This window comes from Maniola hyperantus, chromosome 2, assembly GCF_902806685.2.
Source record: "Maniola hyperantus chromosome 2, iAphHyp1.2, whole genome shotgun sequence".
In the NCBI taxonomy this organism is placed as follows: Eukaryota; Metazoa; Arthropoda; class Insecta; order Lepidoptera; family Nymphalidae; genus Maniola; species Maniola hyperantus.
The window spans coordinates 7,751,498-7,777,555 of record NC_048537.1 but is presented as its reverse complement, the minus strand read 5'-3'; the positions used below and the strand labels follow the sequence as shown (position 1 = coordinate 7,777,555).

The window sequence follows — 26,058 nt, the reverse complement described above, 5'->3', positions numbered from 1 at the left end:
ATACGCCTTATGTCGCGGACTTTAGATATTTATCTAAAATCGTAGCTTGATGGAGCTCTGATGTCTGATCTGCTATGGAATGTATGGATGACCGAAGATGCGACCAAATCTTCTTTGTAGGTACCACAAATTTTTTATCATAAACGGTAGGTTCGTAATAGTTACTGTACATTATTACCTAATAACTTTAGGTAGCTTTAATTGATTATTACAAAAATAATAAATCCAATTTTACTAACGTTGTATTTTCAAACATAACGCTCAATTTGCTTATCGCCTAATGTTTTATGTATGATGCAAAAAGATAAAATCTCTACAGTGATTTGTTACTCTACTCTATATTCGCAATTTGCCGTGATATTGGTAAAATAAAACTATTTTAAGCTCAAATCGATTATTGTTACAATTTTATCGGTTTTATTTGACCGCTTTGCGTGACCACAAAATCATTTAGTCAAACCTATGGGGTCAATTAGATGGTAGGTGCTTCGGTAGATGGCCGTATGAATGACTAATCATTATCATCATCATGATCAACCCATCGCCTGCTCACTACAGAGCACGGGTCTCCTCTCAGAGTGAGAATGATTTTGGCCATAAAATAAATAAATAAATAGTCATTTATTCATTTATTTATTTATTTCCATAGTCTACCACGCTAGCCACGTGCGGATTGGCAGACTATACACACCTTTGAAAACATTATGGAAAACTCTCAGGCATGCAGGTTTCCTCACAATGTTATACTTATTTAATTCCGAGCTTAATATATTTTAACTTCGAGCTTCACTAGCTCAACGGATGAGGAGCGGACTGAATTCCGCAAGGTGGCCGGTTCAAACCCCACTCGTTGCTCTATTGTCGTACCTAGGTACTCCTAGCACAAGCTTTACGCTTAGTTGGAGGGGAAACGGGAATATTAGTCATGATTAGCATGGCTAATATTCTTTTTTTAAACAAAAAAACCTTAAACGCACATAGATAACTCTTAAAAGCAGCTTAAAAGTTAGAGGTGCTTGCCCGGGACCAAACCGCCGACATCCGATTAAGAGGTGGACGTCCTAACCACTAGGCTATCACAGCTTCTCATGCAAAACCTATAGTCTAATGAATCCACTACGTTTAATTGTGTTTCAATACACGTTTAAACTCGATCTTGATAAAGTGAAGACTACCAAAATAATTAACTGGCCGTGCAATCGATAGCTCGTACAGACTACAAATGTAAAGAGACATTCTAGGGACTGGCTTATCTAAATAGATGGAAGACTTAATTAAAGAAAGTGCATTAACGAGTTCAGCGACTTGCTTATCGATGCATATCTAATTATCCACTGATTGTCCAAGGACTGACAAACTTACTGTCGCAAATAAACAAGAATTTGTAAAGCGATCACGTAAAGACCTTTTGTATTAAATTGTTTGTTATTTGTCCCTATTATTAAGCACTTTAGGATTTACAAAAAAAAACTAAAGATTTTGAGGGTTCCGTAGTAAACAAGGAACCCTAAATAGTTTCGCTATGTCCGTCCGTCTGTCCGTCTTCGGTTAATCTGTAATTTGGCATGGGTATAAATATAATCACGCCGAAAAAGTGGTGAAATGAAATTGTGATAAATATAATTTTTTAGGGTAGCTCCCCTACATGTAAAGTGGGGATGATTTTTTTTTCTCGTCTATCCCATAGTGTGGGGTATCGTTGAATAGGTCTTTTAAAAATACTATGGGTGTGGGAACATCATTTCTCGATTTCTAGATCCGTTTGTAAAATATGATGTTTTAAAGTAGTGCAAATTTTTATTAGAGTGTGTGTAACACCCCCCCCCCCCCAATAAGATTTTAACAATCGATTGAAGCTAAAAATGTTAGATATAAAAATAAAGTTTCAAATAAATAGCCAGGATGCTGGGGGAAGTGAGATAACAGCTTACACAGGAGATCGTAACCTAAACGTAAAGTCACTGAATTTATCCCACACGTAGTATCAAAATGAGGTTAAATAGGGATGTTATAAAACTCACCGATATTGAAAAATAGACAACCTGTACTTACAATAAGTATAGGTATACTTACTATAAGATAAACTAAAAGTATCAATAAGTACATGGAACCACGAACTTAATAAGACTCGAAGTCTACATCTCCTGATGATGCTCCGGTGTCGGAGTGAAACGTTTAGTACGGGACAGGTTGAGATGGCAATCGGGACGGGAAGGCTCCGCACAGCCCCTGCGCTAACCCGGTGCGAGATAGCTCAGGTGACGCACGGGTGTGCGGGGCGTCCCCCCGCCTCATACCCCGATTGCCATCTCGGCCTGTTGAGAGATTTGTGTGGTGTTGCGTGTTAGTGGTTTGTATTGCCTGCTTTTCTTGCTTCCTTAATATTGGGAGGGCGTACGGTGCATATCCCATGCTGCACGTTGTACAGATTTGTCTGTTTTGACTTACCACGAATTAAGCTTGTGGTTCCTTGTATTTTATATCGTGAACTTACTCAAGGTAACGCCTGTATTGCCTGCTTCTATCCAGCATTAAGTACATATTATCAAAATGTAATCTGAATCTAAACGTTTCTACACAAAACCTCGGTGTAAATGAAGTTGACGTGTCTCCAACACAACACGACAATTCACGAAGTTCAAATTACTAGGTCAAACGAATGATCCTAAGTAGGTATGGGCAATTTGAGCAAATCATAGTAACTAGGGCATATTACTGCATGACGACCGTGTTAGATGCTAGTCTTCCATTAGTGATTCAAACCGTTAGGCGAATTACATCATTAATGTTATGTCAGGTGAACGGTATTTTTGCCATTAAGTGTAGATTCACATTAGATATACCTAGTATCTACCTGATCTGATAGCATGGAAGTGTAAAAAGTATATTAGGTTTGAAATTAACTGACATAATCTAGCTGATAAACTAAACCTACGAATAGAGTTTCTAACAGAATTTTTTTGTTCATTTGATTAGACAGAAAGAAGACAATTTTTATTTATTTATTTTATTTTTCATGTACCAAAATTGTAGTTACACAGTGATAATAAATTAAGTTACATTAGAAATTATAACTTTTGAAGTGAAAACTCCTAGGCGTGATGGGCGATTTTAGGACGGTCGGGTAAAAACCGATAGATTAAACTAAAGTAAGTAATGTTAATGGTTTTAATTTACATTATTTTTTATTATACTTACAGTTGTTATTAATTTGAAAATCTACAAAAACTATGTCATACTTTAAGTTTTCACTTCTGTCGGCAGTCCCCACTGACGGCCAATTTTTTAAATGAATTGATACAAACGTGGTCAAAGGTCAAACTTTAGTTTTAGTTTGATTAGGTAATGTATTCTTATTAGCTAATCATCATTTTTTGACAGCATCTAGTAGGCATGCCAGTGTTTATTTTCTCCCTATATTCAAATTTTCCCAGTTGCGACCTTTATTCAAAGAGTTGTACCTGCGGAAGAAGTCGCTGTTTTAGGACATGAAGGCACATTGTTCTTTTCTTTTTGTGACAAGTACCTACCTATTTTTCAATTTCCATAAGGAGTTCCAGTTATTTTTGTTAAAAGACATATTCCAGTTATTTTGACACAAAACTCCCACAAAATAATCATCATAATGATCAACCTATCACCGGCTCACTACAGAGCACGGGTCTCCTCTCAGAGTGAGAATGGTTTTGGCCATAGTCTACCACGCTGGCCATGTGCGGATTGGTAGACTTCACACACCTTTGAGAACATTATGGAGAACTCTCAGGCATGCAGGTTTCCTCACGATGTTTTCCTTCACCGTTAAAGCAAGTGATATTTAATTAATTTAATCAAATTTATAATACAAAATACAAATTTACAATGTCCACACCCTAAAATATAACTTTATATTTAGTTCTGTATTAATTGAATGCCTTTGTAAACCTAGATTTACAATTTCAGGTTAAACTTAATTAGAATTTCCCAACGTCATTATAGGTGTTGACCTAAAGTACAGAATTTAATAAAAGGTTACAGGTTGTTGAAACATTTTCCACTTAAATTAAATAACATGGGCTTATAGCTCAGTTATAAGACTAATTAACTAGGTACGTATAGGTAGGTACAATTGCCTTCAAATCTTTTGTTAGAATATCTACCTAGTACCTACTAAGTATAAAACAAAGTTGCAACGCAGTTGCAGTTTTCTGTGTAAATCGTTTAATTTTCAAACTACTTAATATTTTTTTTAATATCATACTACACTACATCTTTTTCCTAAAGATAAAGAAGGTTTAAGTATAATGTATTGTAACTACATTCCAACATACGTTTCTTTGTCTATAGAATAGGTAAACCCACAGGCCATAAAATATGCCAAGCTAGTTTATACTTTACCAAGGTACCCTCCTGTTCAATTATTAGGCGTTAGATAATAGTTTCTATACGAACTTTTGATAAGTGACTGGCTATTCCAATTTCCAAACTAGCCGTCATTACAGGGGCAGACGATAATTAAGTAGGTATGGACAATGGCAAAGTTTAACAATGAGTTTAGCTCGCAGACTAAGCGCCCATTATAAAATGCATGAGCTACCTCAAATCCATAGAGAATTTATATGCAATTCGTCGAACGCAGATTTTAGGTGTCAGTATGAATATTAATAAGACAATGGAGGGTACTCTATTCGCACATTCCAAATACGTTGTCTAATACCTTTTGTTCCATGTCCTTCAGAGCCTTACATGAACTCAATAGCAACTTCCTGAGCATAAAATATTAGTAGTGGCAAAGTGACTATGTGCATAACAGAAAAAATAATAGGACGAGACTTGAATTTCGAATACGACCTGCAACCCAAGTATTGACTGGCCGCTACTAATTCAAGTAGGTACTTAGGCACGCTGGACCGCAATAGACATATTTCACACTCATTGCGCTTGGGCTGCTGATGGTTAAGTAGGCTTTGTAGTTGCAGTTGTTTTAAGAGATACAGAAGTGAAAATGTAGGTAAATGTTCTATAGTTTTCTTTTTTGTTAATGGTTTTTAAATGTAAGTACTTAAGTGCATAAAAGCCTGTAAAATTCAACCCTAATTTTTGTTAAGTCTCTTGACGTCTATCTAAACTTGACTCTATACAATAGCCCGATATAAATAGGCAATAGGAGACACTACGAAAAAAATAAATTTATATATATATAATAATAAATAAATTTATTAGGTTTGAGTTTGATAAGATGTACATTGCCCATACTAGCACTGCAATAGGTACCTACATATCAAGGAAAATAGTAACATTGCAATGAAGCGCAAACTTGTCATCAAATTTAAAAAATATGTTAGAATCTACCAAGCTACTTACTATTCGGTACTTTTATCTATTCCTTGCACTAAGCCCTTACAATATCTACAGATTTGACGCCAAGATTATAGTTTACGGGTGGCCTATTTACAGCCACAAATACAAGATTCTTTTACGTCTCCACAAAGCTTATCCGCGCCAGTATTCGGGTGAAGAGCTTTATCTCATTTCATCCCCTTTGTGTTCCGACAATGTGCTGATATATGCCTGGAATACTTTAGATGCATAATCTCAACTAATGTGTTGCTAGTTCGCTCTAAATGGGTCGCGAAGATCGAATAGAAATTGCTTTATGTAAAATGCACGTTAGCAAAGCAAAATCGAATACAAAAGCTGGGAAAATCTTAAAGAAATTTCAAGCTCAAATAATCCAAAAGGTACATAAAACGGATTACAGAGATGGTATACTAAATTATGCAATAGTATTCTTTGCCTATGTTATGTTATGTTATGACCGTACATTAATATTAAATAATAGTACTTATTCTTTACCTTTATTATGTTACTAAGCTGTGATAGCCTAGTGGTTAGGACGTCCGCCTTCTAATCGGAGGTCGGGGGTTCGATCCCGGGCACGCACCTCTAACTTTTCGGAGTTATGTGCGTTTTAATTAATTAAATATCACTTGCTTTAACGGTGAAGGAAAACATCGTGAGGAAACCTGCATGCCTGAGAGTTCTCCATAATGTTCTCAAAGGTGTGTGAAGTCTACCAATCCGCACATAGCCAGCGTGGTAGACTATGGCCAAAACCCTTCTCACTCTGAGAGGAGACCCGTGCTCTGTAGTGAGCCTGTTATTGGTTGATCATGATGATGATGATGATGATTATGTTACTTATAACCTTACCATAGTATTTTTATATTATGTATTCTGTGACCTTACATAGAAGCTCAGTAGTGAGCCTGCAGCTATAGGTTGATCATGATGATGATTATGATAAGTAAAGTTGTATCTAAACATCTTTTTTATGCATTTGTTTACTTTATTTACCCTAATGTCCATAAAAAAGTCCATGAATTGTTACGCATATTTTTAATCTAAGGAAGAATCAATGAAACATATTATTATAAAAATAGAGATAATAGAAAACCGCGAAAAATATTATCAAGAAACGTTGACACTAACAAAAACCGGCCAAGTGCGAGTCAGACTCGCGCACCGAAGGTTCCGTACTCGGGTATTTTTTTACACATTTTGCACGATAAATCAAAAACTATTATGCATAAAAATAAGAAAATCTGTTTCAGAATGTACAGGTAAAGCCATACCCCACTTGGTATAGTTATCTTACTTTGAAAATAAAAAAAATAATTATTTGTTTATGAACACGTTTTTTTTTCGGTGATATAACCATAAAATCACGGTTTTCGGATTTTTTTCCTTTACTTGTGCTATAAGACCGACCTAACTACCTACCAAATTTCACGATTCTAGGTCAAAGGAAAGTACCCTATAGGTTTTCTTTACAGACAGACAGGCAAACAACGAAGTGATCCGATAACAGTTTCTTTTTTACTTTTGAGGTACGGAACCCTAAAAACTGCAGAAAGAAGAATAAACTTGGCGAAAAAGGTTGTTTGTTGGACAAACACCCAAAACACATTTTTATCTTCACCCACCCAAACCCTTATATCTTTTTAAAATAATATTCTACAATATTATTATTCGATGAAATTCATATAAGAGGCACTGTTAAAACACGACTTTAAGAAAAGTTAGACGCGTATCTAAAGTTGACAGCGGAATCGGTTTTAGCTTTCATTTTAACTTCGACTAAGTTGCGAGGTTTTAGTAGTTTCTTCCTCTCCGCTTTGTATGTGCAAGTTTATCTTGGAGCTGTATCATACTTGACTGCTATACCAGCTCAAGTTGCATAGTAGATTTTGAAAGTGGCTTCAAGTTATCTAAATATATAAAAGAAAACAAGGTGACTGAATGACTGACGGACTGACTGACTGACTGACTGATCTATCAAAGCACAGCTCAAACTACTGGACGGACGGAAGAATTATACAAATAAGGTCAGGTTGGCTATACATTTTAAAATTATAGATAAAAAGCAATCAGGATATTCCAAAGTGAGTTTAAAATATACGAAAAAGTTAAAGAGCTTTTTTGTTCAAATACGCAACAAAAGCGCGGTTAGGTACAATAGTGTAATTATAGAGCAGCTTTAATGTTTTCTATTTGTTTTTTGTCAAGTAAACGTTGCATACAACGTAATAGAGAGTGAGCCAGCGCGTGCCAGACCTTCCTTATTTTATAAAAGCTGATAGTTTTTCTGCGAATTGTCTCCAACACTGGGAGGAACGTTTGTTTGGATGTTTGTTTGGAAAAGGTGTCTGACAGGGGGTTGCCATCACACTAAGTGTATACTGTCTGGCAATGCATGACGTGATTTCTAATACTATTCTGAAGAAAATATAAAAAAAATTGACTATATACTTACGTAATATACGTATACTTTGACGTAAGATTTTTTACACCTTTATTACCTGTTATCTCCCAAAGCCGCCAATGATCTAAACAAACGTTCCTCCCAGTGTTGGGGACAATACTAAACTTTCAGCTTTTTATAAAATAAGGAAGGTCTGGCACGCGCTGGCTCTTAAGTCATAAAGATAGGGAAACAGAACGGCTTCATTTACCCAGTTTCTCGCTGTAATAATGGTTTGAAAGGCCGCGTTGAGATTAACAACGAACCACCATTTTTGCGATTGTAATATTTTATTGTTTTCATTCAGGCTTTTGTTTTTTTAATTTTTAAAATTCAGAATGTATTAAAGTTATGTCGCAACTCCAAGATGATTAAAAAGAGGTGCTTCCATTTGGAATTTTTAATGACTTGATTTTTCAAATGATTGAATGACACAAAATAAATACCTACTTATAGGTAAACCGCTGTAAGCTTGACCCTTCTGATCGTCTGCGGGACGCGGGGCGGGAGCGCGCTCAACCAATCAGAAATCAGTTAAGGTCTGTACGCAGTTGAGCTGCGCTGCGCGCCGCTGCAGTCCGACTGCAGAAAGCGTCACTTCAAGCCACTCACGGTACCTACCGCACTAGTACCTACTGCAGTACGCGGCAGCTCGCGTCACTTGCGCGTCACTTCTATGCCCGTTCGCGTACGAGCAACAACGTCGCAAGATGAGCGACAGTGAAGAGGGAAAGGGTGGAAGCCGACATCCTAGTGGTTGGGCATTTTGAGGATATACTTCTAAGAACCCGTCATGTGCCAAAAGTTAAAACTACGTTATTTATTTTGAGGTCTATCACGCCTGTACATTAAATGCTTAACGCGATGCGCGTGTATCTTATCCGAGCGCGGTACGCATTCTGAAGCGACGCGACGCGCCGCTGGGTATGTCGCACTAGCGTCGCTGCACAGAGCGTTACTGCGCTGCGCTTCACAATATTTTCCAGCCGGCCGGCAACGCGGGTTGAAGCGCTGTGCAGCGCCGCTCTAGTGCGATATGCGCCATACAAAATGATAGAAATAATATTTTGACGCTCTGTGCCGCGACGTGCAGTGACGCGCAGCGCAGCTTAGGTGCGTACAGACCTTTAGTCCTGCGAGCGCGCTCCCGCCCCGCGTATAAAAATATAGGCTTAGCTAGGGGGCTTAGCTTATTTATTACCTACCTAAAAGAATATTACTATAATTAATTAAAACAGTTTTTGCGCAATAAAAATGTCAAATTGTAAGAAATATGCATGTTCGTAAACCATTTTGAAAAGTTATTTTCACGAAAAACTTTAAAAATAATCACGAAAATAATATAATTTGCATAAAAATGGGTCGTCAAACGCTAAATGGCAGGTGATCGGTCGACGCCCTTGTGGCACGCTAAAAGGACATCCAGCTCAACCTAGGGTTACTAAAGGCAATGCTAAGCTATTATTATTACATGATGTACCTATGCCTATTCATTTCGTTCGTCGAACTGTAAAATGAATCTACTATAAGTATACTTATTGGATCTATTGCACGTCACTAATTATTGCCCTGTGTAAATACTTGCGCAAGTCTTTTGCTTAGTTTTAGCAAGTGAAACTTGCAGAAACTGCCATTGGCATGACAATGATAGCAACTTTATAGTCCGTACAAAATGACTCCTCACGCACCATTTTAACTCTATGGGTCAAGTACGGTTCACCTTTAAAATAATGTCACTTGTCAATTGTCAATGTCAAATGTCGATCGAAACTAATTGTCAACGTTTAAAAGTCTATGGCACGAACAAGGACTAAAATCGTACTTTTGACATGAAATTTTACACATAAAGTTAAAAGTAGCTATTTTTCGTGGATAACCTACTTAAGTAGTAGTTAAAGTGAGAGGCTTTAAAACTCTACAAAATATCTCTATGTGCTGTTTTAATCTTTAATCTAACTAGAAACTTTACATTTTATTAAAAAGCATTACTAACTATAAAACATAATAAGCATTTACTAAGTATTCATAATATTATCTAGGTAGGTAATTTATAAACATGAATAACAATTTCAACGTGGCTGTAAGCATAAGAAAAGCGAATTTATAGGTCATTTCGAACAACGTCGGTCTTATTGGAAGCGTAAATTATACTTCTCGCAGGTAGTACGGCCCTGGTACGGCGTTGAATTGATTGAACGGGTCATGAAGGTCGGCTAAGACTAAACGCACTCTGCCGACTGGGCAAAACTAAACTTTAAAACAAACATTACTTACTCGATTTCCTTACTGTTCTTTTTATAAAGGGCCTTCTCAACTAGCCGTAGATTCACTTCAAAAGCCGTATACTTAAAAAGTTTATTTGTATAAAAATCTTCTAATTCTTTGTATGTACTATGACGTAGTGGATCTGCGGGCTACGGGCTATTGTCATGAAATCTAAGACTAACCGCCGTACCTACTCAGAGACGCTTAATCGTTGCTTAGGTTTAGTAAAACGAGACTGAGCTATATCTCTCACATAAATCTGTCTCGTTTTAACTCAAACTTAAGTAACGATTAGCGACTCTGAGTACGGCGGTAAGATTCTGCTAAAAATGGCGTCATGAAAAATTAATAAGTACCTAACTGAGTCGTGAATGATTTACGATAGATATGTTGGTACTATGCCATCTACAATACGTCGTCTGTAAGCACACTAAACATATATGAAACTTTTCCGCCTGCAGGCGTTCGAAAATCTATAGTTTGCGCTTGTCACAATAATTGACTAGTCATGCAATATAATCATAGAGCTTCCATATCATTTAAGTGTTTGTTAATCATGCATAGAGTCATGTCTCTATGAAGTGTTCCACGCTGTATATTTATTACGATAAAAGCTTTGAAGCAATCGCAAGTTTCCGAATGGATATACTTAACGAAGTATATATTATGCCGAATCATCGTTGTGAAATAAATCGCTAGATTACGCTTATTATAATTTCTGACTTACCTTGCCGTGGTGATGGCGTAGTGATGTTACAAATGAGAGTTACGGGACAAATTTATGGCAGGGGCAATTTAGGAACTAAATTGACTTAGATTTGGACCTAACAGGTACTTACTAAAGTAGGTACCTACTACCTATCCAGCACAGAGTTTATAAGGACCATGTTACTATCTGATACTATCATATTGTGCGTATGACGTACTGATTTCTTTTTACTATGGAAGCTACGCTAATGATATGTAAGTAGTAATTATTGTACGGGGACTTGCACTTAGAACGCGGCTACCTACCTGCTGTCTAACGCCCCATGTCACGTTTCTTTTCTATCACATTTTGTTCGTTCTGTAACTGAATAAAAATTTGAAAAACACATTTTGTTATCTCAAAAGCAATAGGGTCAGAAGTCAACGATACCTGGTTCCGGTATGGGCAAAATGGCGGTGTCTCCGTTCAAACGACTCGTTACATCAGGGAAAGTTGCGATTGCCAGCTATCGGTCCCTTCCGCCATCTTTGAAAGTTAGGTATCATAAAATTGAAAGAGCCTGCCTTTAGTCTTATACTTATTATGTCAAATTACTATATACCTACTTATAAGAAAGATAATATTTTGTATAAATAAAAAAATGATAGTTATTTTTAACCGCCTAGCCTCTACTAATAATTAAGAACCTACGAGTAGGCGCGCCGTGCGCCATATCCAGATTTTTTAACGTCTTGTGACGTAAAAATCTAGAAAATGTTGTGCTCCGACTGTTGTTTTTTTAAATAGCCAAAAACATGTGAATTTTCAAAAACGAATGATTCAAAAAGAGAATGCTGCGTAGGACCAAAATAAACGGTCCTATATAGCATTTTTTTTGAAATATTAGTTTTTGAAAATTCTTACATTTTTTGTCGATAACAGCATAAAATATTTTTTGCAATTAGTTAACGTCTTTTTAGTTAAGACGGCAGAGTTTTATTCCATACCGACCATAGTCAAAGCTGTCCTGAGGTATTGCTGTCTTCTGTCTTTGATCCCTGTTTAAATTCTTATTTAGTACATATTTAGTACAATTCTTCTAAGTAGTAGGTAGGTACATTTCTTAGTATTAAGTAGACGTGAAAATTATGTTGTATTCTAATCCAAAGGTTTCAAATCATTAAAGTTCAACGATCAATTCCAGTCCACTTAAATAAAACCATGTCAATTCAAAATCTAGTCATCTTTGTGCCTTGTTAACCTAGACAAATTGGCATTAGGCTCAGTAGGACATAGCACTAATTCTAGTTTTACTTTACAATAGCTCTAAACTAAGTAAACTAAATTTGCAATTTTAAAATTAGTGCCACAATTGTTAGTCTATCAAAAAAAATAGACTTATCATAATTAAATATGTAATTTAGTGTGCAACTGAATAAACACCAAAGTCTGCTGTTCATTATTTAGAACATAATAGGTTGTCTTAAACATTATGGTTTCTCGTGGTTAAGGTTAATTTTGCGAAACAACCACAGGATTTGCTAAAAAACCTGAACAATAAGTATAGTTCCCGCAAATAAACATAGAAGGGATTAGTGCAGCGGGCTGTAATGTTGAACAAAGGCAGAGGACGTGACCGCGCCCGCGCGCGTCGTGGACAATGCAGCGCGGTCAAGTTCAGTAATTCAGAGGCAACGGGCCGCGACTGTGCCGCTGCACTGTAATGCGGCTGGTGTGTGACGCATTCACCATAGCACCATATTATAACCTTTTATTCATTACCACGATTTGTGACTTCAATCGCCGCTGGCAACTGCCGAGTTTCTTACAATTTTTTTTCAGCATTTTAACATAAAAATATCGAAGACATCAACAGTCGTTGCCACAATTATTTGGCACGGGCACTGAGCAGCTCGCAAAATAGGTATCTAGGTACTCATTGCGTTTAGTAAGTAGGTAAAGCAAAATTCATGTGGATCTTGTAGCTCTTGCAGCTCTAGCGACTTTAAATTTGCTCAACACTGGTTAAGTGTGCGGTTTTAGTTGCAGCTTGCATCTTCTCGTAACGTCAGGCAATTCTATTTTCATTTAATTTTAATCTCCTATAAGCAATATTGTTATTTAAGGCGAATGTGTTCGCAACCTAAGAGCCAAACATTGTTTCAGTTATTCGGAAATCGTTATGCAAAACGGATAGCAGGCGTAAATAACAACTTTCCTAATGAAATTGTTATTGTCATTGTAAAACAATGTTATTGATCATACAGCTCAAAATTCAAATTACTAAACAATTGACAGCGCTCTCGATCAATAGGGAAAATTACAAAGAGATCCCGAATTCAATTGCCGGTTATGTTAATTTATTGAATGACATCAGTTACTGCATGAAGCTAATACGGCATTTCAGTACGATGTCATGTGGAAGTCCAATAAAAATATGGCGCCTTTCTTTTTATCTGCATCTTTGCTCACCAATAAATGTGTTTGTTCATGATCAAAAAAATGTCAGTAGATACGGTACCGATGCACTGTGCATTTCACAATTTAACACTAGCAAGCCTCAAGTGTACAAAAGTTATGATTGTATTTTCAACTTTACCACTGTAAAAAATGTCGGAAATATTGTCACCACATTCCATCGGCAATAACAAGAAATAGGGTCAAATAAGCCACATCGAGAGCGCTCGCCGTAAAGTAATTTCGGAACGTAGATGGAACAAATTTTCAAATTCATAAAATAAGTAGGTTATATATCTAACAGGGCGAGCTGCCGCGGAGGCGAGGCAAAAGCTCGTTATTCCTGTTTAGACCATATCTAATTCACGACGTGCGACAGGAGCCAGATTGTCGCGATGTGCCGACGGGGAAATGTGAAAAGTTCGCGAGTTATCCGATATCTGCCCCGCACATCTGCTTAGCGAACGTGCCGTCTCGACTATTGTATATGTGATGAGTTAACACTTAAATCGCTGCTTACGTCTTAGACACTCTTAAGTCTTAGACTATTCCTCAGTCAGTGACTGGCCATGTCCAGTTGAGTTTTACGAAACCCTCTTAACTGGTATACATTTAAAATTAAATATACTTACAATCCTGTTCGATACATAGTGTGAGTTATATCACTACTACGCTACACTAGCGGATACCATGCGCTAAACAAAATTCCCTTATTTTTTGTCTTCTTATACCATCTTTGCATTATGCCTTTCTGTTTAGGGCACATTGGGTGGATGGTTTCAAAATCTATGACGGATATGAGCAGGTAACATTTTTGTGTTTTATGCAATAGATGGGTACATAATTTTGGATTGCAATCGAAAATAATTATAATTATTATATCAGGTTTAGAAATCCATTTACTTACAAGTATTATCTAAACTGTATCTAAAACAAACAGACAAAGACGAGATGTTTGCCTCTAAAAAGGAAACGACCATAAGCGAACAATCTACCCAATTGCGAAATGTGTCTTACAGTGGGTGGACAAATTGGAGCTGACTCAGGATACGGCCTGGACCGGTTCACCCAGCTACACGTTATATTCCCGCTGAATTCTTGTAATCAAGTGAATTAGACTGTTCTATTACTTATCTTGCCACTCAACATTGTATAGCATGAAGTGTTTACGAGCGTAAAAGGATGGTTGTAGATATTGCTTGTAGGTATAATAATTTGCATTTCATAAATGTTATTTTTATGATTCCGTACCTCAGGAGGAAAAACGGCACCCTTATAGGATCACTTTGTTGTATGTCTGTCTGTCTGTCTGTCTGTCAAGAATCCTTCAGGGTACTTCCCGTTGACCTAGAATCATGAAATTTGGCAGGTAGGTAGATGTTATAGCTGGCATTTGGGGAAAAATCTGAAAACCGTGAATTTAGGGTTAGATCACACAAAAAAAATTAAATTGTGGTCATGAACTAATAATAAGTATTTTCAATTTTCGAAGTAAGTAACTATATCAAGTGGGGTATTATATGAAAGGTCTTGACCTGTGCATTCTAAAACAGATTTTTATTTATTTTTATGCATCATAGTTTTTGAATTATCGTGCAAAATGTCGAAAAAATACGACTGTAGCACGGAACCCTCAATGCGCGAGCCTGACTCGCACTTGGCCGGTTTTTTAATGTAGCATAACTTATTACCTACTCACATGGTGTAATGAGAAACAAATTCCTCGCCTCTAAAAGTTAATAACTAAATAACTTGTAAAATGCTTATTACGTGACAAAGTACATACGTAATAACAGCTATTTTGAATAAGCACATTATTTATGCAACAGCTTTGAATTGTTAACAATTTGATGACCTACATTGTTTTGACGAAAGAGTGAAAAATTTTGCTCTAGATTTAGGCCGTAATTATAATAAGTACTTTCTTAATGCAGACGCGAGGTCGCGAGTCCACCTAACTTAGTTTATTCTTAGACGCTACAAAACATTGTGGGCGTTCGTTGCGACAGCTTATCTTCTTTTAGTTTCTTCCTTCTTCCAAAAAGTTTACTTTCCTAATTTCCGAACTGATCTCCGCATTTATATCCGGGTCCCATATCCTTCTTTTGTGGTATTCATTTCGCCATCGATTTAACCCTTCTGAATTCTATCATTGACGCACTTAGACATCAATGTAACATCCGTTACAACAAGATTGCTACGTATAGAGTACCTATAGACTAGATTTGATTGTACTTATCCGTTATTACTTAACACTGTCAAACCTGTTACATAAATGTGTGTGATGGAACCTACACAACGTTAAATCATCATGATAATCAATGATCATTGATCTATGAAAGGTAGTATTATATTACTAGAGTTTTATATTTTATCTAGATCAAGCCCGCTGCTTCGCCCGCGTGGATTTAGGTTTTCCAGATATCATGTGAGAAATCTTTGATTATCCGCGATCAAAAGTAGCCTATGTTCATCCCCAGGATATAAGTTATCTCTGTACCACATTTCGTCAAAACCGATTAAATAAATGGGTTTTTAAAAATCATGTCTCTTCACTCTTTGAGTTTCCGGGACTAAAATTAGTTTCACTATACCTATGTCCTTCATATATATGTCCTTCACGGAATGCAAGCTAAGTATCTCTTTACCAAATGAGCCGTGAAAAGCTAGCAGACAGACAAACTCCGCCTTTATAATATTAAGTTGCAGTTAGTTACTTAGTTAGGCTTTTCTTACCATCGCGTGTCATCTTCAAAACGAATTCACTTAGCGAACAATATTAAACAACTAACCTTTTACTATTTAATTTCTTTGATAGTAGGTAAGTAATAGGTAAAGTTTCGTCCACTAACTTTTTGAAAAATGGGAAAGACATTTCCATTTCCTATAGTAAGTAAACAATTGCATTTCAAAACAAATCCCACGACCTTATAAAACAGCAATCGGTGTATTTACGTTTATTAATGTGTCCAATATGGATATTGGACACATTAATTGTTGGACAGAATTGGACTGTTTATTGTTATAGAAATTAGACTTTCGTGATGAAGCAGTTAACTAAATCTCCATAATCGTGGGGGTCGCTTGGTGGATAATCGTTATTCGTCACGATTACACTCAGTACCCGTAGTACAAGATTTTACGTCTCACCAAACCAAACCAAATTCGAGAGTCGAAATACTTCCGCGTTACAGTAAACTGGATCTTAAACGCCTTGTTTTAAAGCTCAAGTTTGTCTACACTTCTACAGCCAGCACTCCAAGCGGAAACATTGCGAAACTAAAATCAGTGGCATTGAATATTTGACTTCAATTCAAGGCTGTTTAGGTCCATTTTACTGTAACGCGGAAGTATTTCGACTCTCGAATTTGGTTTCGTTTGGTGAGACGTAAAATCTTGTACTACGGGTACAGTAGCCTCGACTCAATACCGAGAAATCAGTTTCAGATTTTAAAAAGTTTGCCTTGAGCTAAGTTTATTAGACACGCAGAAAAAGGTAGGTAATATAATAGTAATTATAAAAACAAAACATTTCTGCTTTGTTTTTATCATTTATTATTATTATCATTGCTTTCTAGATGATGCCCGCAATTTCGTCCGCGTGGATTTAGGTCTTTCAAAAATCCTGTGGGAATTTTGCGGGACAAAAAATAGCCTATGTACTTATTATTCTAAAGTCCAATCGGTTATGGAAGATGTATGTCGATTTCTAAATTCCCTTATAACTTTACGTCAATTGCAGGCTATCAGTTCAGGTGGCAATATACCCTACTAGCGAGCTGATAATTCAAAGCCACCCTCTCGAGCACATGTATTAGGGAGTAGCACTTGACAGCTTCTAGAATCTGCGCTTGAAAGCTCTACTACTTTATGGCTGTGGTCAAAGCGTCGTGATTTCTTTTTCCCAAACGACTTGGGACGTGTGGCCGACGTTCGGGTGAATTGAATTAATTTACCGCTGCATCCTAGGACTCAGTTTGCAGCGATATACTCGTACGCTCGTACGTATCTACGTTTGCAGTTTTTGTAGAGTCGTTAAGTTTTTACTGCAGATTTATATCGAAAGCGGCTACTCTTTGAAATTAGTTACCAAGTTCCAACTAAGAAAAAAGTTTGTTGTTGTATAGGTACAACACTTGACAAAGAACAAGGAACCAAAAGCTTAATTTGCTATAATCCCCTGTAACAGATCAATTAATGTGTATGGTGCAACATGCAGCATGCGATATGCACTGCCCGCCCTCCCACTGCTAAACATGGAAGAAAAGCCAGCTACCAAGCGAGCAATACGCACCACCACCACGCAGCACCAGCAGTTTTGGGATTTGCATACCGCATGCTGCATGTTGCACCATACAGATTTGTTCTGTTTCAGCGTATTATAGCAAACTAGATGAGCCCGCGACTTCGTCCGCGTGGATTTAGGTTTTCAAAAATCCCGTGGGAACTCTTTGATTTCCCGGGATAAAAAGTAGCCTATGTTCTTCCCCGGGATGCAAGCTATCTCTGTACCAAATTTCATCAAAATCGGTTGAACGGATGGGCCGTGAAAGGCTAGCAGACAGACAGACAGACACACTTTCGCATTTATAATATTAGTATGGATACAGCTTTTATATCATGGACTTCCACAAAATAACGCCTGCTTCTATACAACATTTGAGAAACGGACAATTGACTTATATTTGCTAGGTTGTGCTACGTCTTTGTTAATTTCGATTTGTAACTTTCGCAAAGCAATACTTAATAATAGTTCGTGTGGGATCAACAGATTTACTTTTGCACTGCCGCCCGCGGTTTCCACTTCATCTAATTCAGCGTTTATAGTAAGGATAGTGCGGATGGAATCATAAAATACTCTATAAAACTGCTCTTACGTCCATGCTTGAACGACCTATTTTATGAGTTCCTTTTCAGATTTGCTGCGATCGCCGTATAATTTACGGAAAAAGTAGGATTTTAGTAATGGTTTTCGATTGGTGCTCTGCTGATACTGAGGAGAAAAAATATGTCTAGACTAAGGCCATTACGAACGTGCGAACTGGGTCATAAATCATTTTTATCAGATCTTTCGCTCGCACTTAGAGGCCTTATGGAACTGGAACCTGATGTTCTGGTGTTGTGTGTAACAGTAAAAAAACGATTTGTCGTTAGTTGAGATCAGATTATAAAAACTGAACAAACTTTTTACCTGTATCTACGCGTTCGAACGACATCTTTCGAAATTTGTGTAGTCTACGCGGACGGAGTCGCGGGCATCAGCTATCATTAAAAATAGATGCATTGATAAGTACCATAATTTAAAATACCCAGCGAAATGTTGTGCTGTGCTATGTGTTTGTTATGCCTATTGGCACAGAATATATAGGGTTTTAAGCAGCAGAATTGCTCATAATCACACAAACTAATTTATTACACACCCGCAAGTATTTTAAATTGTGTATTGTATACGAGGCCACATTTCCCTGGCCTCGTTTGTTTTGGGCCGTCACGCGAATAATTTAAAGAGCAAACTAATATATTTATAGCAATAAACCGTATTCTGTTTAATTTACAACGCTCGTTTTAGAAAATAATTCGCCCGAGAACGCCTCCGACAGCACCCCCAGTTCCCGAGTTACGACACAGCGCCCACCGGCTCAGGGGAGAGCTAACCTCATTACATGGGTACGATGCGCCGACTAGATTTTGCAAGGCAGCAATGGCTCGGTAATTCATTACCCGCAACCGACGACGCCGGGCGACTGATCATTTGTGCGCCAGCCGCTGCCACGTGATTACGGGCATGCTCAATGGAAATAAACAGATTGCAATCTACGCTGCACTCGTTGAAAACCGCTTTCTGGAGGCTTTTAAGTAGAGCCTTTATGAAAGTCCCAGTATTTACCGTAGTTAGGATTTAGTAATACGGCCTAATCGTGAGAAGTTAGGTACGTAGGTATATCAAATTGCGTCCAATTGATCAAGTCGTGTCAACGTTATCCAGCTGGATACTGTCGTCGACCTGAGTCGCTAAGGAATAGGAAGTCAGTGAAGATTTTTATTTTCGTATATTTTGAGTTTTGATAAACAATACTGAGTAGGTTCATGATGCTCACGATCTTGTCTGCGTGAATTTAGATTTTAAAAATCCCGTGGGAACTCTTTCATTTTCTGGGATAAAAAGTACTTAGCCTATGTCCTTCTGACTCTGTACTAAACATCGTTAAAATTGATTTAACAGATGGGCTATGAAAAGCTAGCAGACAGGCAGCTGTTAGTCAGACCCACTTACGCATTTATATTATTAGTATAGAATAGATTGACATAAGGTCTCTACTCTTTTGTACATGATTCCAAAAATATCGATGTAGTCAAATGTTATAATATCGATTCCCGGTGTACTACGCAATACAATCAATTGCACTGACACAGCCGTGCCTCTTTCATTACTAGTTATAATATATTTCATCGTCCTAACACCAAATCTGTTGGTAGTATGAGCGCACTCATAATTTATGCCAATATAACTCATGTACGGTGTACAGACCTACCTATCTAAAGCGAGGAACATAAATTATTCTTCAAGGCAACATAAACCTGCTAAACATGATGCTGTTGGCTACAGGGTAGTTGTGTATAATTTAGAATTTCTGAAATTATAATGATATACAAATATGCAGGTTTATTCACGACGACAATAATCTGGCTTATTCTAATTTTGTGGATGATTAAAATACCTTAAGCTTCTAATAAAATATAGGTAGTGACTGAACTTAAGGTCTATACCTACGTAGCCTAAGGTAAAAAGAAAAAGAAGAAAGAAGCTGAAAAACAAATGCAAATTATAGACATCGTGGAGTAATCTCTTGAACGAGCTCAGGTCTACAAAGAACCGTTGATGATAGTTAAAACAACAAAAGTATCAAACAAAGTAAAACTGCTCAACAGTTTTCTCGTTCTCACTTCTCAGGTAAAACTCGTAAACGATGCCAAAAAAGAACGTAAAGAGTTTAACGTTGCATGCAAATGACAGTGTATCGATTTGCGGTGCAGCTCGCAATCACTCGCATTGACACCGCGCCGCGCCGCATCGCCTCCACCGCGCCACTGTCGCGACTACATTTTTCATCCCCCTGACATCCGCTCTGTTAGCGTCAGCGCACTCGTAATTTATGTCAATGTAACTCATGCGATGGATAGGAATATAGTGTTCAATGTTTTTGCCAACGAAAAACTTTATCGTCCTGAAAAAAAATGGTCTATGTATCCATTGTTTTAAATTCTGTAATTGAATTGAGCTTACTACACATTAGCATATATAGCAATAGCAAATGGGCTTTTTGACTGTCAATTGTTGAATTTGTAAGAGAGGTAATTATGTAAACTTAAAACTTCGAGGGGTCCAAAAATTCAATTTTTTTAAAAAATCAATGTAATCTAATTTAAATTTCTAGAGAGGCTAGGTACCTACTCTGTCAATAGCTCTACAATAATTACTGCAGGAAAACTAGTATTTACTAGTTTTCATATTGTATGGCTATTGTCTCCTGACCTCCGACGAGCTCGTGTGACAAATCTAGGTTAGGATAATTTTATACCTAGGGTTAACAATTGTCATCTACTCATATCATCAACGATAGTTTATGAAATCTAGAATATGTCTATATCTGTCAATGCTGTGAGAAAAAATATTTGGTAAAGTTTGTAAATTTCGATGAAGGAGGTAAAGTAACCTCCGGAACTAATGATCTGATACTGAAAATTCTTTGGAAAGAAACTTGTGTATTTCCTACGAGCTTTTTAGGGTTCCGTACCTCAAAAGGAAAAACGGAACCCTTATAGGATCATTTTGTTGTCTGTCTGTCTGTCTGTCGGTCTGTCAAGAAACCTACGGGGTACATTCCGTTGACCTAGAATCATAAAATTTGGCAGGTAGGTAGGTATTATAGCAGACATTCGGGAAAAAATCTCAAAACCGTGAATTTGTGGTTATATCACACAAAAAACATTAAATTGTGGTCAATGAACTAATACATAATTAGTGTTTTCAATTTTCAAAGTAAGATGACTATATCAAGTGGGGTATCATATGAAAGGTCTTCATCTGTGCATTCTAAAACAGATTTTCATTTATTTTTAAGCATCATAGTTTTTGAATTATCGTGCAAAATGTCGAAAAAATACGACTGTGGTACGGAACCCTCGTTGCGCGAGCCTGACTCGCACTTGGCTGGTTTTTATTTTATTCAGATACAAGTTAGCCCTTGACTCTAATCTCATCTGGTGGTAAGTGATAATGCAGTGTAAGATGGAAGCGGGCTAACCTAAAAGGAACCTGATAAAAAGACGCTGATTTGACTAGTGGTCATCACCCCTATTGTGGATTTGTGGCACAAACACAACTACAGTCCCCTCACGTCGACCGCGTCAGCCCTATGCGATATGTGATACACGCACGCACGATCATAACTCAGATATTGGATGTTAATATAATAATAGTACAATCAAATCCCCCAGGCGTGCATGTATGAAGGATTTTCTAACATTAACCTGTACGTGAGCTACAGTAATTTTCCATGGAATATTACGTGTTTCGTAAATAATTAATAAATGGTAGATGGTTGTTTTGTTTGAAGAAAAACTTCAAAGAACCCGTTTAGGTACGGCTGAAATTAATAATAATCAATCTGTATAATATAATCTGCCGATAAGTTAAGTACTGAGTAGGAACACTGATTTTTCACAAAAAACAACGTTGCCAAATAACTTATCGGTAGTTTACAGATATCTGTAATCTGTCAATGTGATAATCCATCCTATGATTGATTATTACCTATTTAGTTCGACCGTTGGTAATGACTTACCTAATACTTGGACCCAAATAAAACCCAAAGAAAATTGTAACAAAACATTCCTCAGTGTTATGCTATGTAGCCACCGTAGTACGATCCTCTTAACACATTGTACCTACCTACTTATTAAATATTTTGGTTCTTAATATTTTTAGAGCATGGGCGACTAAAATTTAACTGTGAGGTGAATATTAGGATTGGACTAAAGAAAATTCATTAGAAAATAGAGAGAAAAGTCAAATCAAGTCAATCAAGTCGTTACTAAGAACAGACCATCATAAGTTTCAAGTATACTGTAGGCTGACTAATCTTTTCACCACGACGACGACGGCTACCCAGACCGAGCTATCGCGCTTGTGGCTTTTTGGGCTGCCCATGTTTGAGGTGACCGTCGAGTCGACTCGAGAAGAAGAGGAAGAAGAAGAAGAAGTATGAATGAATAATGCCTAAGAATATATTATCCCGTGCGTGTTAAATGTTCTCGTACCTACCTAATTATAGAAACAATGTTAAACGTAATTTTACGCGAACAATGTAATGTTTCCCTAAAATTATAAATTTCTCATCACAGACACTATCAATTCCACTGAAAGTAGGTACCTAATTTACATTGTATTTCAGTCTAATTAGCATGATTTGGTTGCAAAATTGTAATTTATAGCAGTGATAACAAATATATCGGGGTATGATTTACGTAATGAATTACTGTGCTATTAGATTTGAGTTTGATTAATTACTTATTTCGTCCTGACATTGTATCCACTAAGTTCAGAGAAATACACGGAGTCACGTTACGAGTGGGGATTTTAGTGAGGGTGAGTTATTTTGGTAAGCATGGGCCGTAGCCAGCCACAGACTTCGGGGGGACTATGTTTTCAACCTTATGGTATGGTAAGGTATGGACAGATTATAAAATCATCGTCTCTATTTTAAACAGATTGAAACAAAAGACGCGGCTATCAAACATCTGCCTGCAGCGAATACTCGAATACTTTGGTCACACAGCTATTAGCAAACACGCTAAATCTCACGAAGGTAGGCTCCATCAACATGTTAACATCGAGGCTATCCAGCTCCTCGACAACACATTACACAGACCTAATACTTAAGACTTAATTAAAAGGACTAGGCCTTTTGAGCTAGTGTAGTTATAGTGAAAGTGTAGTGCTAGTACAATTCAAAGAACACATGAACAAAGTGAAAGCATAGTGCTAGTGCAATTTGAAGAACACAAGAACAAAGTGTCTTCCAAAAAAGTATGTTAACTATAAAGTATAAACTACGATAAGTCAATGGACCGATTCTTAGGTATAAGTACGTGTAAAAGTTTAGGTTAATATAATATTTCTTATTCGCCTCTTTCATAGGCTAGATTGTAATGATAGTAAAGTACTGTTGTCAGTACTTTACGATAAAAAAAACATTGCTAGAAAATACGTGAGAATAGCATCAAGAAACTTATAGTCACTGTCAAGATCGGCAGAAGGAGACCCCGCAGACGTAGCCTGAGAAGAAGAACATCGTGAAGAAAGTGAGCCATGATTCTCAAAGCTGAGGGACCGATGCGAGATGTAAACCTATGATACTTAATACCACAACCTTAGCATAACTGAAGCATAAATACAAACACCTAATCAAGTTTTTTCCTCCACTTTTTACCGGGGTTTTTTACTCAAAATCCTTTCTCAGTAAAGGTATAGGTACGTCAAAGAAAGAACCTAGATAACGCAACATTTCAAGTTTTTTTTTTTTCAAAATTTCAACTCCTGAATCCTGAGACTCATTAAAAATTAAGGCTAGATATGGTGCAATAATATCGGTAATATTGCTAATTATTTTTACTGACATACCCCATAGATCTCCTGTTTTTTCAGTAAAACTAATAGGCGATTGTTCACTAATCAGATCAGTTTAGTGAACAATCGTCTATTAATTTCGTCGCACGGTATGATTTTTATGCTCGAGATACAGTTTAAAACGGACGTATCCGTATTTTACTGCATTAACATATCAATTATAATGTATATTAAACTTTCTATCGCGATACGAACGATAGGCGGCGACGGGGAACAGAAAGCCGATACTATTATCACAGGTATTAAAGTGTCTGCTATCTCATTATAGGATTGTATCTACTATCTACACGCTACGGAACAAATTAAAGTCCGCCGGTAGCGCCCAATTGATATCGGCTATCTTATCAAGCTGATAATGTGGAAGCATATTATTTTATTTTTAGTCGGTTATAATGACCAGTTAAGTATAGATACTACCTATAATAACTACACAGCAAACTGAATTATTTCATTGTCTCTACCAGTGGTAGGTTTCTAACCTAAGTTACTTTTTATTGAGATAAAAGTCCAGTCGTTTGAATATATTAAGGCAGGCACTAGGCGGTGTAGTTATACTTAGCTATTATTATAGGTATATATTGATCCTCTTTAGGTCACTGAATCAACAAAGTAAGAAGGTAGTAAATCTGCGAGTAACACAAAAGATTGACTAATAATAAGTAAAGTATAGCTATTTTGATGCAGTTGAATGGAACAATGTAATACTTTTAGTAGACAACAAAATTAGTTTGTTGGTATACCTACCTCACGGAGGAGAGAGTGGTATACCTAGTACCTACCAGTTGTTGCCCGCAAAATCGTGGATTTAGATTTTTTTTAAATCTTTGTTTTTCCGGAATCAAAAGTAGGTATAGCCTATGTCCGTCCTAGGGATACAAGCTATACCTTATATATGTACGCGACAGGTTAAGATAGCAATCGGAGAATGAGGCGGGGGGAGGACGCCCCGATTGCCATTTCGGCCTCTGCGTACTGTACTTACCTATCTGTACCAAATTTTGTCAAAATCGATTAAACGGATAAGACGTGAAAAGCTAGCAGGCAGACACAGACAGACAGACACACCTTCACATTTATAATATTAAGTACGGATAGGTATGGATTATTATTCACAGATCTTATCTAGCTCATTTATCGCAGCTTACAGAAAACAATTGCCTTTCTAGGTACATCACTCCAGCTTATTACATGTATAGTTACCACGGAGTTTATATTTCTACTCCGTGGTAACAACCCACTCGGTGAATGTAATGGAGAACTCAATGAAGATAATTTGCTCCATTTACGACCTCTTTTGCCGAGAGTAAATCCATTGAAATGTATTCATTTTACGAGCTTGTTTAAGTTACATTGGAATCGCATTTCTTATTCAAATGTTTTAGGGAGAAATAAGGAAACGAATAAATATGCGTTGCGAGGTTTCTGTGTTAATTGAAACCACGACTGATGAATTGATTGCTTCAATTTGCATTGATAGCCTTCACGGGCGCTTAATGTCTTAGGACAACAGTAATTTAGCTACCTAATACATAGATAAACTAGCTTATTCCCGCAACTTCATCCGTGTGGACTACGCAAATTTCAAACCCCTTTTTTACCCTCGTAGGGGTTGAATTTTATAAAATGCTTTCTTAGTAGACGTCTACGTCATAATAGCTATCTGCATGCCAAATTTCAGCCCGATCCGTGCTTGAGGTGTGCGTTGATAGATCAGTGAGTCAATCAGCTTTTCTTTTTACTTATATGTAAAAGCGGTGATAGCCTAGTGGTTGAGACGTCAGCTTCCTAGTCGGGGAGTCCGGGGTTCAATCTGGGGCACCACTTTAATGGTGAAGAAAATAGTGAGGAAACCCGCATAACCTGTTCTCTATAACGTTCTCAAAGGAGTGTGACCAATTGTGACACTTTTGAAATTTGGTACAGAGATAGCTTTCATTTAGGGGAAGAACATCTAGGCTACTTTTTGTACCGGGAAATCAAATAATTCTCACGGAATACATATTTGAAAAACCTAAAACCTCTAAAGTACAAAATATTCGAGAGTTAACATGAAAATTGAAAGTGAGTGAAGATGATCATCGCATTCAATTAAATGAGCTAAACCCGCAGGTGGCAATACTAATTTTTAATATTGTTCGTTCCATTTATACATTTAAATGTCTATTTTTTTATTTC

The 26,058-nt window shown here is 37.0% G+C and overlaps 2 protein-coding genes across 2 annotated transcripts in view; both read left to right on the top strand.

The window, feature by feature from the left end:
- LOC138403366 (uncharacterized) overlaps positions 1-3,004 on the top strand; it is a 33,396-nt gene extending 30,392 nt beyond the window's left edge. Inside the window, exon 2 of the mRNA XM_069503663.1 lies at positions 2,985-3,004. The gene's annotated coding sequence lies outside the window, so the exon portion shown is untranslated. The remainder of the gene's footprint in view (positions 1-2,984) is intronic.
- Positions 1-26,058, top strand: part of LOC117991537 (major facilitator superfamily domain-containing protein 12-like) — a 66,738-nt gene that overhangs the window by 6,603 nt on the left and 34,077 nt on the right. The window lies entirely within an intron of this gene.